The 13,189-nt window shown below is 34.6% G+C and overlaps 1 protein-coding gene across 1 annotated transcript in view; it reads left to right on the top strand.

Moving 5' to 3' along the window:
* LOC114342161 (prostatic acid phosphatase) overlaps window positions 1–13,189 on the top strand; it is a 61,148-nt gene that overhangs the window by 14,489 nt on the left and 33,470 nt on the right. The gene's annotated exons all lie outside the window — the stretch shown is intronic.

Raw genomic sequence — 13,189 nt, forward strand, 5'->3', positions numbered from 1 at the left:
ATAGGTGACTGCTGTCTAGTGTCTGTCCGTCTATTCCTCATCACATCCTCGAAAAATATCTTGCCGAGAAGGGCTTTTATCTTCTTTCACCGATGTCTTTCTTAACAGCGGGAATTCAAGATCCTCAATATAGTCACGTATTAAGCTTTCGTAGGTAGGTGTACTATACACCTGTCGACAATCTTGTTTTTCCTGAATCAATTCTCATTGACTTCGATAATATATCTTACCGAATCTTTCTTTCTGATGGACTCACTTGCTATATCTGTCATCAATCTGGTCATATCGCCTCAACATGTACCTATACGGCCATCCAGTCAAACCCGTCCGTACCTACATCTCAAACTAACCAATACTCTATTTCTTCCTGTAATGCAACAGCTAAAGACAAAAATCACTCTGTCCAGAATCAAACAGAAAACACTGGTGTGAAGTAATGGATTCCCAAGAACTGCCTACAGAAATTACTATACCGAAACTTCTCATTCTGAAATATCGTCTCCAGTTAATACACCACCGGTAGAAAACACATAAATAGATTTTACAAAACCTAAAACAAGATCAACAAAAAAGCCAATAGTCACTAAATCTGATACAAAAACTGGAGAAACAGTTTCTAGTGAATCACTTATCCAACCTGCAAAGGAATTTGTTGATGAAGCTTCAACCCTGTTTGAATTAAACTATACAGAGATAGTCAGCTTTCTGGATGATGCACACAGTTCCCCCAATCCATTAATTATCGCACAAGAATACACGAAAAACATAACAGGACTATTAACAATGCTAACAAAAATCTACCCCAAACTCGAAGACATACGCATTAAATCTAGAATTACACGAATAAGGAAGAAAATACGTCGTCAACTAAATCTAGATCAAACTGAAAATGATAATTCCGAAGATACAGATGGTTCCCAAGAAAACCTCAATTAAAAAAATCAATAATTGTGCTACGCCTGTGACACCAATATAACTGTAGGTCACATTGTTATAGACTGTCCATTATATCATCTGCAAAGACAAGCTACTGGACTACCATGTGATATAAAGTGTGCGTTAAACAGTGCGGAATGTGACAAAATCATTAGGTTTTTAAAGAAAACTACATTATATAACCAAATATGATTGCTACGCTTTATAATATAAAATTAATATTTAATTATGTATAAAATTAATATGTATCATTGTACCACCGCTAATAACCTTTTATGGTTGATGCGGGTTATTTCTAATAAAAAAAAATATTTATAACAACTGTGTGTTTGATTGTACTAATTTGTACTTACATAAATAAATTACAATTAAAGTTTGGTTTTGAACAGTTTTATTCATGAAATAATCGCAAAAAATTGTACTTGATCTCTAAAATTATTATCGAATTTTTGCCCTCGTGACACTTTGACATAATTTCACTCCCCTTCGGGTCGTGAAATTAAAATTGCCAAAGTGTCACTCGGAAAAAATTCGATAATTTTAGAGCTCTTGTGCAACTACTACTGATTATTTCATTCATAGGAGATTCTGACCAATATAAAGCTACATAAATCTAAATTAAATCGATATTTTTTGATAATTTCCCGTCGTCAAGTATATTACGTCAGATGCCCTTCGTTGCTACGAAAAAATACATTCAGTGACATTAATGACAATTAATGTTTTAAAAATTGTAAAAGGGGTGACTTTCAACCGTCAAATTAATATTTATAACAACTGTGTGTTTAATTGTATTAATTTGTACTTACATAAATAAATTACAATAATATTTTGGTGTTGAACAGTTTTATTCATGAAATAATCGCAACAAATTGCACTCGATCTCTAAAATTAATATAGAATTTTAGAGCTCTTTTGCAATTACTACTGATTATTTCATTCATAGGAGATTCTGACCAATAGAAAGCTACATAAAATCTAAATTAAATCTATAATTTTTGATAATTTCCCGTCGTCAAGTATATTACGTCAGATGCCCTTCGTTGCTACGAAAAAATACATTCAGTAACATTAATGACAATTAATGTTTTAAAAATTATAAAAGGGATGACTTTCAACCGTCAAATTAATATTTATAACAACTGTGTGTTTAATTGTACTAATTTGTACTTACATAAATAAATTACAATAAAATTTTGGTGTTGAACAGTTTTATTCATGAAATAATCGCAACAAATTGCACTCGATCTCTAAAATTAATATAGAATTTTAGAGCTCTTGTGCAATTACCACTGATAATTCGATGAAATAAAACTATTTTGACATAATATTTAAAAGCCAGATCAGTAGACAATTACAATAATTTTGAATCGTCGTCATGGAAACCAATATCGTCGTCGTGGTAACCCATTATATTGAAAGTTTGGTTTTGACAACCTTGTCAAAGAATTAATTTGTGTATATTAACTTTTAAATAAAAATTGATATAACTCTATTTTTTGTGGCTTTTTTCCAAACGTACGGCCCTAGAAAAAATATTGTTCCTAACTCATGCGGAAAGTGTCTTCCCCGCACTCGACTGCTGGCCCGAATTCCGCTATCGCGTCGTTCGGGTCAACGGCAGTCTCGTGCGTGAAAGTATCACTTTCCGCACTAGTTAGGAAAATAACTATTTTGACTATGGCATACAGGCCTGGCGACAAGGGGGGACCGGGGTGTTTCCTTCCGGGCCCGGAGTTTTCAAAGGGCCCGGTTTTTTAAATCCATTAAGTTTGATATCTTAAGTGCTAGCAATAATGCCATTCAGATACTATGCGCGGGCGATCGGACAGGCGAGAGCGATAGAGAGAGAAAGAGAGAAAGAGACACCTAATGCCTGCCTTGCCTGCCGGTCGCTTGCTTCTTTCTTTCTTCGATCAGACTCTCGCACGAATAGACGTACCTGTAAGTGTTCCTTTCCACTGTTGCACGCAGGAGCGGCATAATAATTTTCTTCTTGGCGTAGAGCTCATTAATTCGGTAAGTTCATAATATGTATTATTATTTTTGTGTGTATGTGGTTAGCCCAATATTTCGTATATATGTTAATGAGTGCAAGCAATAAATAAAAGAATCCGAAAGCTCGTTTCTATATATTGCGATGCATGTCTACTAGTACTAGTCGAAATAAAAATAGATATACGGGGAAGATTAAGATGTACAATTAAAAGTATAGTTACAGTTGAAACAACTCTTTGTTTGGCACCTAAATTCATCTATATCACTGAAGATAGGTAACCCATTCGTTCTTCACATTTTTTTTGTTTGTTTTTAGATTAACAATGTAAAGCTTAACAATTACGATATTGGCACCGCAACCGCAGAATTCATAAGTTCTCAATTAGTTGAAGAAATAATTCACCGAGATCATGAAGAACCGCCAGAAGTTTTTCCGCGTGATAAGTTAAATGAGCCCTTTCCTAATTCACTGTTGCACAAGATTTTACCAAATGGCGGAAAGGTTAAACGTGACTGGTTAGTCTGGAGCCGTAGTATGTGTTCCTTTCATTGTCTGCCATGTCGTTTATTTAGTACTACTTCCTTAAATCGTTCGCATCTTTGTGAACCAGGTAAATATTCGAAAAACCAAGCGTGGAAAAAGTTGTACGGAAAGTTAAAACTACATGAAAATAGCACCAAAGACCATATGCAGTGTTACGTTAGGTGGCGTGAGGTACAAATGCGGAGTCACAGTGAGTCTACCATCAATCACCTTTTGTGCGAACAAATTAGTGCTGAAAGTTCAAAATGGCGCGAAATTCTAACTAGAATATTAGATACTATATTGTTTTTGGGGGAAAGAGGTCTCGCTTTAAGGGGAGAAAGCCATCTCATTGGTGACCGAAACAATGGCAATTTTCTAGGAATTCTAGAACTTATAAGCCACTACGATCCACTACTACGTGGACATTTAGAAAGAGTGAAACTTTCCCAAAATCAACATAAACGTCTTCAGGTTCACTATCTTTCACCCGACATTCAGAATGAATTTATTCAATTGTGCGCTGATCATGTACGATTAGTTATCTTAAAAGAGCGAGAGAAAGCTAAATATTACACGATCATTGTTGACGCAACACCCGATTCATCTCACGTTGAACAAACCACTTTTATTTTAAGATACCTCGACTTTGACATTGAGAAGAAAGCATTCAAAATGCAAGAGCGTTTTTTGAATTTTGTTGATTGTAATCAAAAAACAGGCGAAGCAATCGCCAAGTTGATCTGTGAAACGTTAAGAAAATATGAAATTCCTTTATCAGAGTGTCGAGGACAAGGTTATGATAATGGTAAAAATATGAGTGGCGAATATAAAGGAGCGCAAAGTCATATACTTGGTGAGAATCCTTAGGCCGCCTATTCACCCTGCGGAGCTCATAGTTTGAACTTGTGTGGAGTAGATTCAGCATAGTGTTGTCCAAAAGCGATTACATTTTTTGGTGTGATACAAAAATGTTTCAATATTTTTAGTAGTAGCCCACAGCGTTGGGAAATTCTAAAAAGTAAAATACCCTGCTCACTCCATAGTTTATCGGAGACAAGGTGGTCTGCTAGAATTGAGGCTGTAAAACCTTTTGCACATCATATATCCGGAATAACAGAGGCATTGCAAAATTTGAAAATGTTAAATTTGACTGCAGAAACTAGGAGGGACGTAGATGGTATTTTAAAATACATCAGCGGTTTCAAATGTGTTTTGATGTCTTCAATATGGTCAAAGATCTTGAGTTCGATTAATGAAGTAAACCTTGTTCTTCAGTACAAAGATGCTACAATTGATGTCGAAGTAGACAATCTATCGAGTTTGCTCACCGATTTGCAGTTCTTACGCGACCGATGGAGTATAATTTTAGAAGAATGCAAGCTAGTTGCAGGCGGATTAGAGAACACTTCGTCAACATTGCCGTTAGGTAGACACAAGAAAAGGTTAAGAAGATTGACAGACGACGAAACACAAGGAATTTTTCAAACTGACGAAGAAACAGAATTCAAAATAAATATATTTTACGTTATCCTAGATTCTGTAATAGCGGGCATCAACAATCGATTTATAGCTGTGAAAAAGTTGAACGAGACTTTCTCTTTCTTGTGGAAATTTCCAATGTTAGATGAAGACCACATACGAAAAAGTGCAAAAAATTTTTTGCAGCAATATCCGACTGACGTAACTGATGAGTTGTCAAATGAATTGATTCATCTGTCTCACATTCATGGAGCGAATTTCAAAGGTCATACCATGCCTTTCGTTTTGTTAAATGAAATTTATGTTAAGAATCTGGATGTACTCTTTCCTAACATTTGCGTCGCGTTGCGAATTTTTTGTACTTTGCCAGTATCCGTCGCCAGTGCTGAGCGTTCTTTCAGCGTTCTTTCAAGAGTAAAACATTTTCATCGCTCTTGTTCTTCACAAATGCGTGTTGCAGGACTCGCAATGCTTTGTCTAGAATCTGAATTAGCGAGAAAAGTTAATTTCAGTGAAATCATAAATTCGTTCGCTTTAGTAAAAGCACGCAGAGCGTTACTAGAATAAGGTTATAAAATAATGTATATACTTTACTTTACATTGTAATAAAGAATTAATACACGACAAACTGTTTTATCAATTCATTTGGCTCCATTTTATTCGATATCCCACTGTGACAAAATGGTTTCATAATTTTAATGGTACATACAGTAAGTTAATAAAATAAATGTCAATTTTTAAGTTATGTAGTAGAACTAAGTGATTAAGAAAATAGGGCCATTTTTACTCAATACAGGCAGGGGCCCTCGAGTCACTTCTCCCGGGCCCGATTTTTCTGTCCACGGCCCTGATGGCATAGTAAAAAAATTAACTAGGAGAGCCTAGGAACTGTCTATTTTTGTAGACACGTATGTTGAGTGTACATAACCTTAGAAAATTTTTTATTTTTTTTGGAAAAAATGTTATAACTTTTTTTGAGATGGTTGCAGGTCTAATTTTCCACCTTCAAAAATCCGAAAAACTGATTTTAGCGAGATTTTTGGGGTTTGAACGTGTTTGTCCCATTTTTAAAAATATTCTAAAGGACTATAGTTACTTTGATTTGATTTAAAAAAAACCTTAATTTGGTTTATTTTGAACTCTATAAAATAGGGAAAATCCCCAAAAACCCCCTAAAAACAGTTTTTTAGAGTTTTGAATTTAGGGAACCTTAGGGAAAATCTGAAAAAAAAATAGTGTTTGATAAAGTACACAAAATAAAAAAAGTGTCGAAAAAAGTTGCCTATTTTTCACAAAAAAGATAATTTTTTTTTAGGTTATTTACACTCAACCTACGGGTTTATAAAAAATAAAGATGTTTTATAAAAGCCTAAACTATAAGTGTGAATTTTTTTAAATTTGAAGATTGATTGCATCTCTCCTAAAAAATAAAATAAAAACGAAATCATGACGTATTCCGTCTATAATGGTAGGGGAGCCCAAGCGGGGATTTTTGCAGTTACTCGAGCGCGTCAGATTATCATATGGGGAGAAACGTGGTACCCTGCAAATGTACCTCTGCCATATATTGGCTCTTAACACAGGGGAGTTCGTTTAGGGGGTCCCGAAAAAAAATCTATCTACTCAAAATTGTCAGATTAAGATAAGTTAAGTTAAAGAGTGTATATTTAAAAAATCTGACGATTTGAGCGGCGCGTAAGGAAATTAATGAGTCACAAAGTTTCACAAGAAAAAAGCAAATATTTCGCGAAATGAACGTCAGATCGAAAAACTAAAAACTACACGTTCAATATTTTTCAACCCTCACAAAGAGGGGTGGGGGGTAAATTTAAAATTTTAAATACAAATCACGGGATATTTAGCAAAATAAACATCAGATCGAAAAACTGCAAAATTCACTTATTTAATATTTTCGAAAAATATATCGAATGGTACCAAACGCGACCCCCCACGGAAGTGGGGTGGGGGGTTACTTTAAAATCTTAAACAGGAGCCCCCATTTTTTATTGCAGATTTGGATTCTCTGCATAAAAATAAGCAACTTTTATTCGAAACATTTTTTCGAATTATGGATAAATGGCGCTGTAATCGGAAAAAACGATTAATGGAAATGGAAAATTAAATTAAAAAATGGCAAGCGCCCACTAAAATGAAAAATTTTACTTAACTTTTTTTGGTTTTAGGATCTAATAATCACAACCCAATAGGTCCCCAAAGCGCTCGAGTGACTGCACATTTAGCATACTTTGCTCCCCTACCATAAGTGGAAAGCTGCATGCGCCACTGTCGATGCATATGCTACTTAAAATTGACGGCTCAGGGCTCATAATATGTTTTTTTAGATTCTACTATTTAAGTTATAGACTCTTACAATTCGATAAGCCATAGCTGGTGGGTGACCTTCTCTTATTGTGTATTTCTCGTTGTGCATTTACGCGCAAGGTCACCCGCCAGGTCTCGCTTGCCGAATTGTACGGTGCCAAAAATGATTACCAAATTTCAATTATCCCGGCTCTTAGACTATAAGGTTTGCAAATGGCGTATATCCTTATTATTGATACAAGTTACATCCTAAAGTGGTTTCAGCAAAACATAGATTTCTATAGAAAATGTACGTTAGGGTCTGTCTTTTAAAAAGATCTCGCCTGGACTATTTAGGCGAGTCAATGTAGATCGAAAATTTGGGTTATTTCGGAAAAAATCAAACAAGTTTATATTTTTCTAAAACTGTTTTTGTTGGTTTATTAATATGTTAGAGTAAAACGTTCTACTTACAGATTTATCCGTCAATTGTTAAAACAATAAAAGCTGTCTTGTATAAACAATTTTAAAAATATTTTTGAATTCCTCATTTTACGTTGATCAAAAATGTTTCTATGTTTTTGATTATGCTGAATCCAAATCTGACATTACAATTGAATTATTAAAAAAAATTGAGCTCTTATACAGTATGTCTACGTAATTTCGAACCATATCGGGAAGTCTCTAGAGGAAGTCACTAGTCTCCATATCTAGAGGAATTAGGGTTTCCTCCGATAGTTGCGGTTACTGAGCACTGGCTTGAAGTCAACGAGCCTCTTTTTGTAGAAAAATATTCCACTATTGCTAGGTACGATCGTCAAAGTTCAGCGCATGGAGGTACCCTGATTCTTTCTACAAATAATGATTTTTCTCTGGTAACAAAATATGATTTTCTATTAAGCGAAGCATTCTTTGAGTTTTCCTTAGTTTACAGTAAGAACTTTAATCTTTATATTATTTGCATTTATAGATCACCTGACTCTTCCGTGGAACTATTTTTTCAGAACCTGCTTAATTTGTTAGATGACCTGCCCCATAAAAGCAGAAAAATTTTATGCGGGGACTTTAACATTAATTATGCTGCTGCTTGTGCTACACAAATATCCCTAGTCAACATAATTGAATCGTATGGTCCAAGCGCGGCTCCTCCTTAGGGTCAATTGGTCAATGACCCCCCTAAAATAATCTCATAAAAATACCAATTTTATTAAAAATATCTTTTATCTAAAACTTCACTCTGAAATATAAAATTCTCTCTCAGCAGTCTGCATTGGCAAAACAAATATAATAGATATAATAACGTCGCGCCTCGCGCTATACACAAGCCCGTGGCTGGGCCGTATTTTAAATTGTCTATATACAGTTCTTATGGCTTATGGACAAATGCATGTAAAATAGAAAAGAGACGGCAGATAGCAATTTCGTGGGCGAGAGTGGGAGTGACCTTTCCGTCGTATACCTCTAGTAGAGTCGACGGCCTCACGTTTAGTTAGTTACCGTCTGCTGACCGCACTTCACGGCAGGTCTATATCGATCGCGGCGTATTTGCGTAATTTATTTTGTTTTGTTGGATTTTTTTGTGATTGTAACAAAAACAAGATGAGTGTTGTTGACGAAATAATTGCCTTAAAATCTGCTGGAACACTAAATTATGAACGGCGGCTTGAGAAAAAAGAAAGTGGTCGACCAAAACCAAACATGAATTTAAAACAAACAACAAAGGATAGGGGTAAGGACATTCAAAGATATTTTAAAGAATCAATGTACAATTTGTGTGATTGGATTTGTGGCTGCAGTGTGAGAAATGCATTTTTTTGCTATCCGTGTTTACTGTTTTCGAATGACGCTGTATGGGCGAAAAATGGAGTAACTGACATTAAGCATTTAAAAGTGAAAATTACAAAACATGCCTCTTCAACTACTCATATAAATTCATCAATGAGTTACGCAAGTTTAGGACGTGTTAACATAAGACAGCAACTTGATAGTGTATATCGTAAATCTGTGCATGACTTTAATGAATTGGTATCTAAAAATAGGTATATTTTAAACAAACTAATCGACTGTGTAAAATTTTGTGGAGTTTTCGAAATTGCATTGCGCGGTCATGACGAAAGTGACAGCTCCAATAATCGTGGAATTTTTCTGGGCCTTATCGATTTTGTTTCTGAACTGGATTTAATGTTTAAAGAACACATTGAAAAAAGTACAGTATTTAAAGGAACATCGAAAACAATTCAGAACGATATTTTAGAATCAATGTTAGCCATTGTGCATACTCATATCATGAAGGAGATTGGCCAGACAAATTTTGTGGCCATTCAAGTAGATGAGACCACAGACAGCTCCAATAAAACGCAGATGATTATCATATTGCGATATGTATTAACTGGTATTGTACATGAAAGATTTTGGAAATTTGTTAACCCCCTAGGTACTACAGCACAACATTTAACTAATGTAATATTGGAAGAACTTCAATTATTAAAAATTAATGAAGCACCTGAAAAATTGATTGCCCAAAGTTACGATGGTGCATCAGTCATGAGCGGTAAACTGGGAGGAGTACAAACAAAAATTAAAGAAATATACCCAAATGCACACTTCATTCACTGCTATGCCCATCAATTTAATCTTATCCTCCAAAAAGCGGCGAGTCAACACAAACCGATAAAAATATTTTTTGCAAATTTACACGGATTTTCGTCCTTTTTCGGCCGATCTCCAAAACGTACGATGGTTCTGGATAGAGTGGTTAAAGTAAGGCTACCTAAAGCTGCGCCTACTCGATGGGCTTTCAATACAAAATGTGTTGAAATTGTATACACTTATAAAGATGATTTAAAATCTTGCTTAGAGGAAATTATTGATGAGGAGCAAGATGGTAACAATATAAATCAAGCAACTGGTTTAAAAAGACATTTGGAAGATGAGCATTTTTTATTTTGGTTAAATTTTTTCCATAAAATAATGCCCCATGTTGATATATTGTTTAAACAATTGCAAATGCGAGACATTGATGTTATATCTGTCAAAAATTGTATCCTGTCTTTTAACAACAATATCCAAATAATTAGAAATACTATTTTGGAATCAGAAGTACCAAGCACATCAACAGCAAAAAAAAGAAAAACTACTGCAGAGGATCCAAAGCGACGAACTGCACTTGAAATTTGTGATATTATTATATCTGAAATAAATCACAGGTTTAGTTTCAATGATCATCTCATGATTTCACAGTTATTCTACATAGAGAAATTTGAAGCATACACTACCAACTTTCCGCAAAATATTTTAAAAATGGTGACGGCTAATTATCCCACAGTGAATATTTCCAAACTAAAATCGGAACTTGAAGTCTTATATTGTCGTGAGGATTTTCGCAATAGTGCTGGTGCAGTAGCCATACTTCAGCTTTTTATTAACATGAATTTGTCTGAAACATTTTCTGAAGCAGTGAAGTTATTAAATATTTTGTGCACACTCCCTATGACAACCGTGGAAAGTGAGAGATGTTTTTCTACTTTAAAAAGAGTAAAAACATTCCTGCGTAATACGATGGGACAACCTAGACTTAGTGCCTTGTCTATGCTGAGCATCGAGAAAACGCTTGTCAAGAGCATTCCAAATTTCAATGAGAAGGTCATAGACTATTTTGCAGAACTAAAGGATAGAAGAATTGACTTAAAATATAAAAATATTTAAAGTAAGTTTCGTTTTAATAAATTTACAATTTATTATACTATAAATATTCCTATCTATATATCAGTCAATAACCTGTTCATACCATTTTTCCTATATTTTTTAAAAGATTTACTCTAAAAAAAGACAAATTTAATTTTCGGAAAACTAGGGTAAATAGTATTGAGTTTTATCTAAGTCTGTATTTTTTATCTAAAATATAAATGCTAAAAGATCTTTTAAATACTTTAAAAAATCAACAGTTTGAAGTTTTCAAACCAAAATGACCCCCCTGAAGATTGACCCACGAGCCGCCGCTGGTATGGTCTAACAATGCACATTGATTCTCCTACAAGGATTACAAAAACTTCATCTACCATAATTGATTATATTGTCTCAGACTTCTCACCCGGTGATGTCTGCGCTACAACTGTTAATGCGGAACTATCTGATCATGAAGCGGTTTATACGAAGTTTAACATCTTTAGCAAGCACTCTTCGAAAACTCGACGTTTAGGCAGGATTTTTTCCGCTCGGAATTTTCGTAAATTCCAAAATTTATGCTTAACCTCTGAGTGGCCCTTTCCTTCTATGAACGTCGATAATAATTTCAGTGACTTTTTGAATAAGCTTGTCTGTATCTTTAATAAAGCATTTCCTTTAATCACAATTAAGCCAAAACATCACAAACCTTGGACTACCAAAGGTGTCCGCATATCAGCCAAAAATATGCGTTCACTACTGTACATCAAGAAATTTACTACCAACGCCTCTGTTACTGAATATATCACCAAGTACAGGGCAATCTATTTAAAACTTATAAAATCAGCTAAAAAATTGTACTATCAAAATCGTCTGAGAAGCTCTAAAAGTGTTGCAAAAGAAACTTGGTCCATAATAAACGATCTTCGTAATAAAACTCACACAGCTCAAACATTTTCCCTTCCAGACCCAGAAAATCTAAATGAATACTTTGTTAATGTGAGTAAAAATATAACATCAACTATTGTGTCACAACAAGATCCCATTTCCTATCTCCCTAATTCAGGAAAGGTCTCGAATTCATTCTTTATAAGACCGGTTGATAAATCTGAACTGATTCAGACAATCAATAATATCAAAAGCAAATCTTCCTGTAGTACCGATGGACTATCCATAAAAATTTTCTCAAATCTCCCAGACAGTGTGTTGGGAGTCCTTATCTCTCTAATTAATGATTCTTTTGAGAAAGGTAAATTTCCAGAGTGCCTAAAGACGGCCATCATTATTCCTCTTCATAAGGGTGGTGAAAAATCAAATGCCTGCAATTATAGACCTATTGCATTACTACCGGTACTCTCCAAAATTATTGAGAGACTCATAAAAGCCCGACTTATGTCCTTTCTCGTTGATAACAATATTTTACCACAAAATCAGTTCGGCTTTTTAAATAATAAATGTACCACAGATGCCATGTTTTCTGTACTGCATGAGGTTTATCAAGCAATAAACAATAATCTGCACACTGCCACTGTTTTTTGTGATTATGCCAAAGCTTTTGATTGTGTGAATCACGATATTTTGATAAAAAAACTAGATTTCTACGGAATTCGAGGTATTTCTTCGAACTGGTTTCAATCTTACTTGGATAATAGGAAACAACTGGTTAGAACAAATGATACAGTCTCTAGTCTCAAAAATGTTGTATGTGGGGTACCACAAGGTTCAGTATTGGGTCCTCTACTTTTCCTTATCTTTATTAATGACATTACTAGCTTAAAAATCGATGGAAAAGTTTTTCTTTTTGCTGATGATACCAGTATCACTTGGAGCAACTCAAATATCGCAACTCTTCATGCTACTATAACTTCTGATCTACTTACAATAAAATCTTGGTCCGATTCAAATTTACTCTCTTTTAACGTAGATAAAACAGTAGCATTGTCCTATAAAGGAGCTCTTCAACCCTTACCTCTTCATAACAGCCAGATCAGTATCGTTGATTCTGTAAAGTTTCTTGGTATTTTTTTAGATAGCAATCTGAAATGGTCCCTTCATATTGATGTGTTAAGCAAGAAACTATCCTCAGCTTGCTTTGCAATAAGATCTGTTTCGAAGGAAATGGATTTAGCCTCTTCCAAAATAACATATTTTTCTTTGTTCGAGTCACATCTTCGATATGGTCTCCCTTTTTGGGGTTCTGGTACGGCTGCCCAAACTGATGTTATTTTTAAATTACAAAAAAGAGCAATAAGATATCTGTTTGGCCTCAGAAGAACAACACATTGC

The sequence above is a fragment of the Diabrotica virgifera genome, chromosome 3, assembly GCF_917563875.1.
Source record: "Diabrotica virgifera virgifera chromosome 3, PGI_DIABVI_V3a".
NCBI classification, from domain to species: Eukaryota; Metazoa; Arthropoda; class Insecta; order Coleoptera; family Chrysomelidae; genus Diabrotica; species Diabrotica virgifera.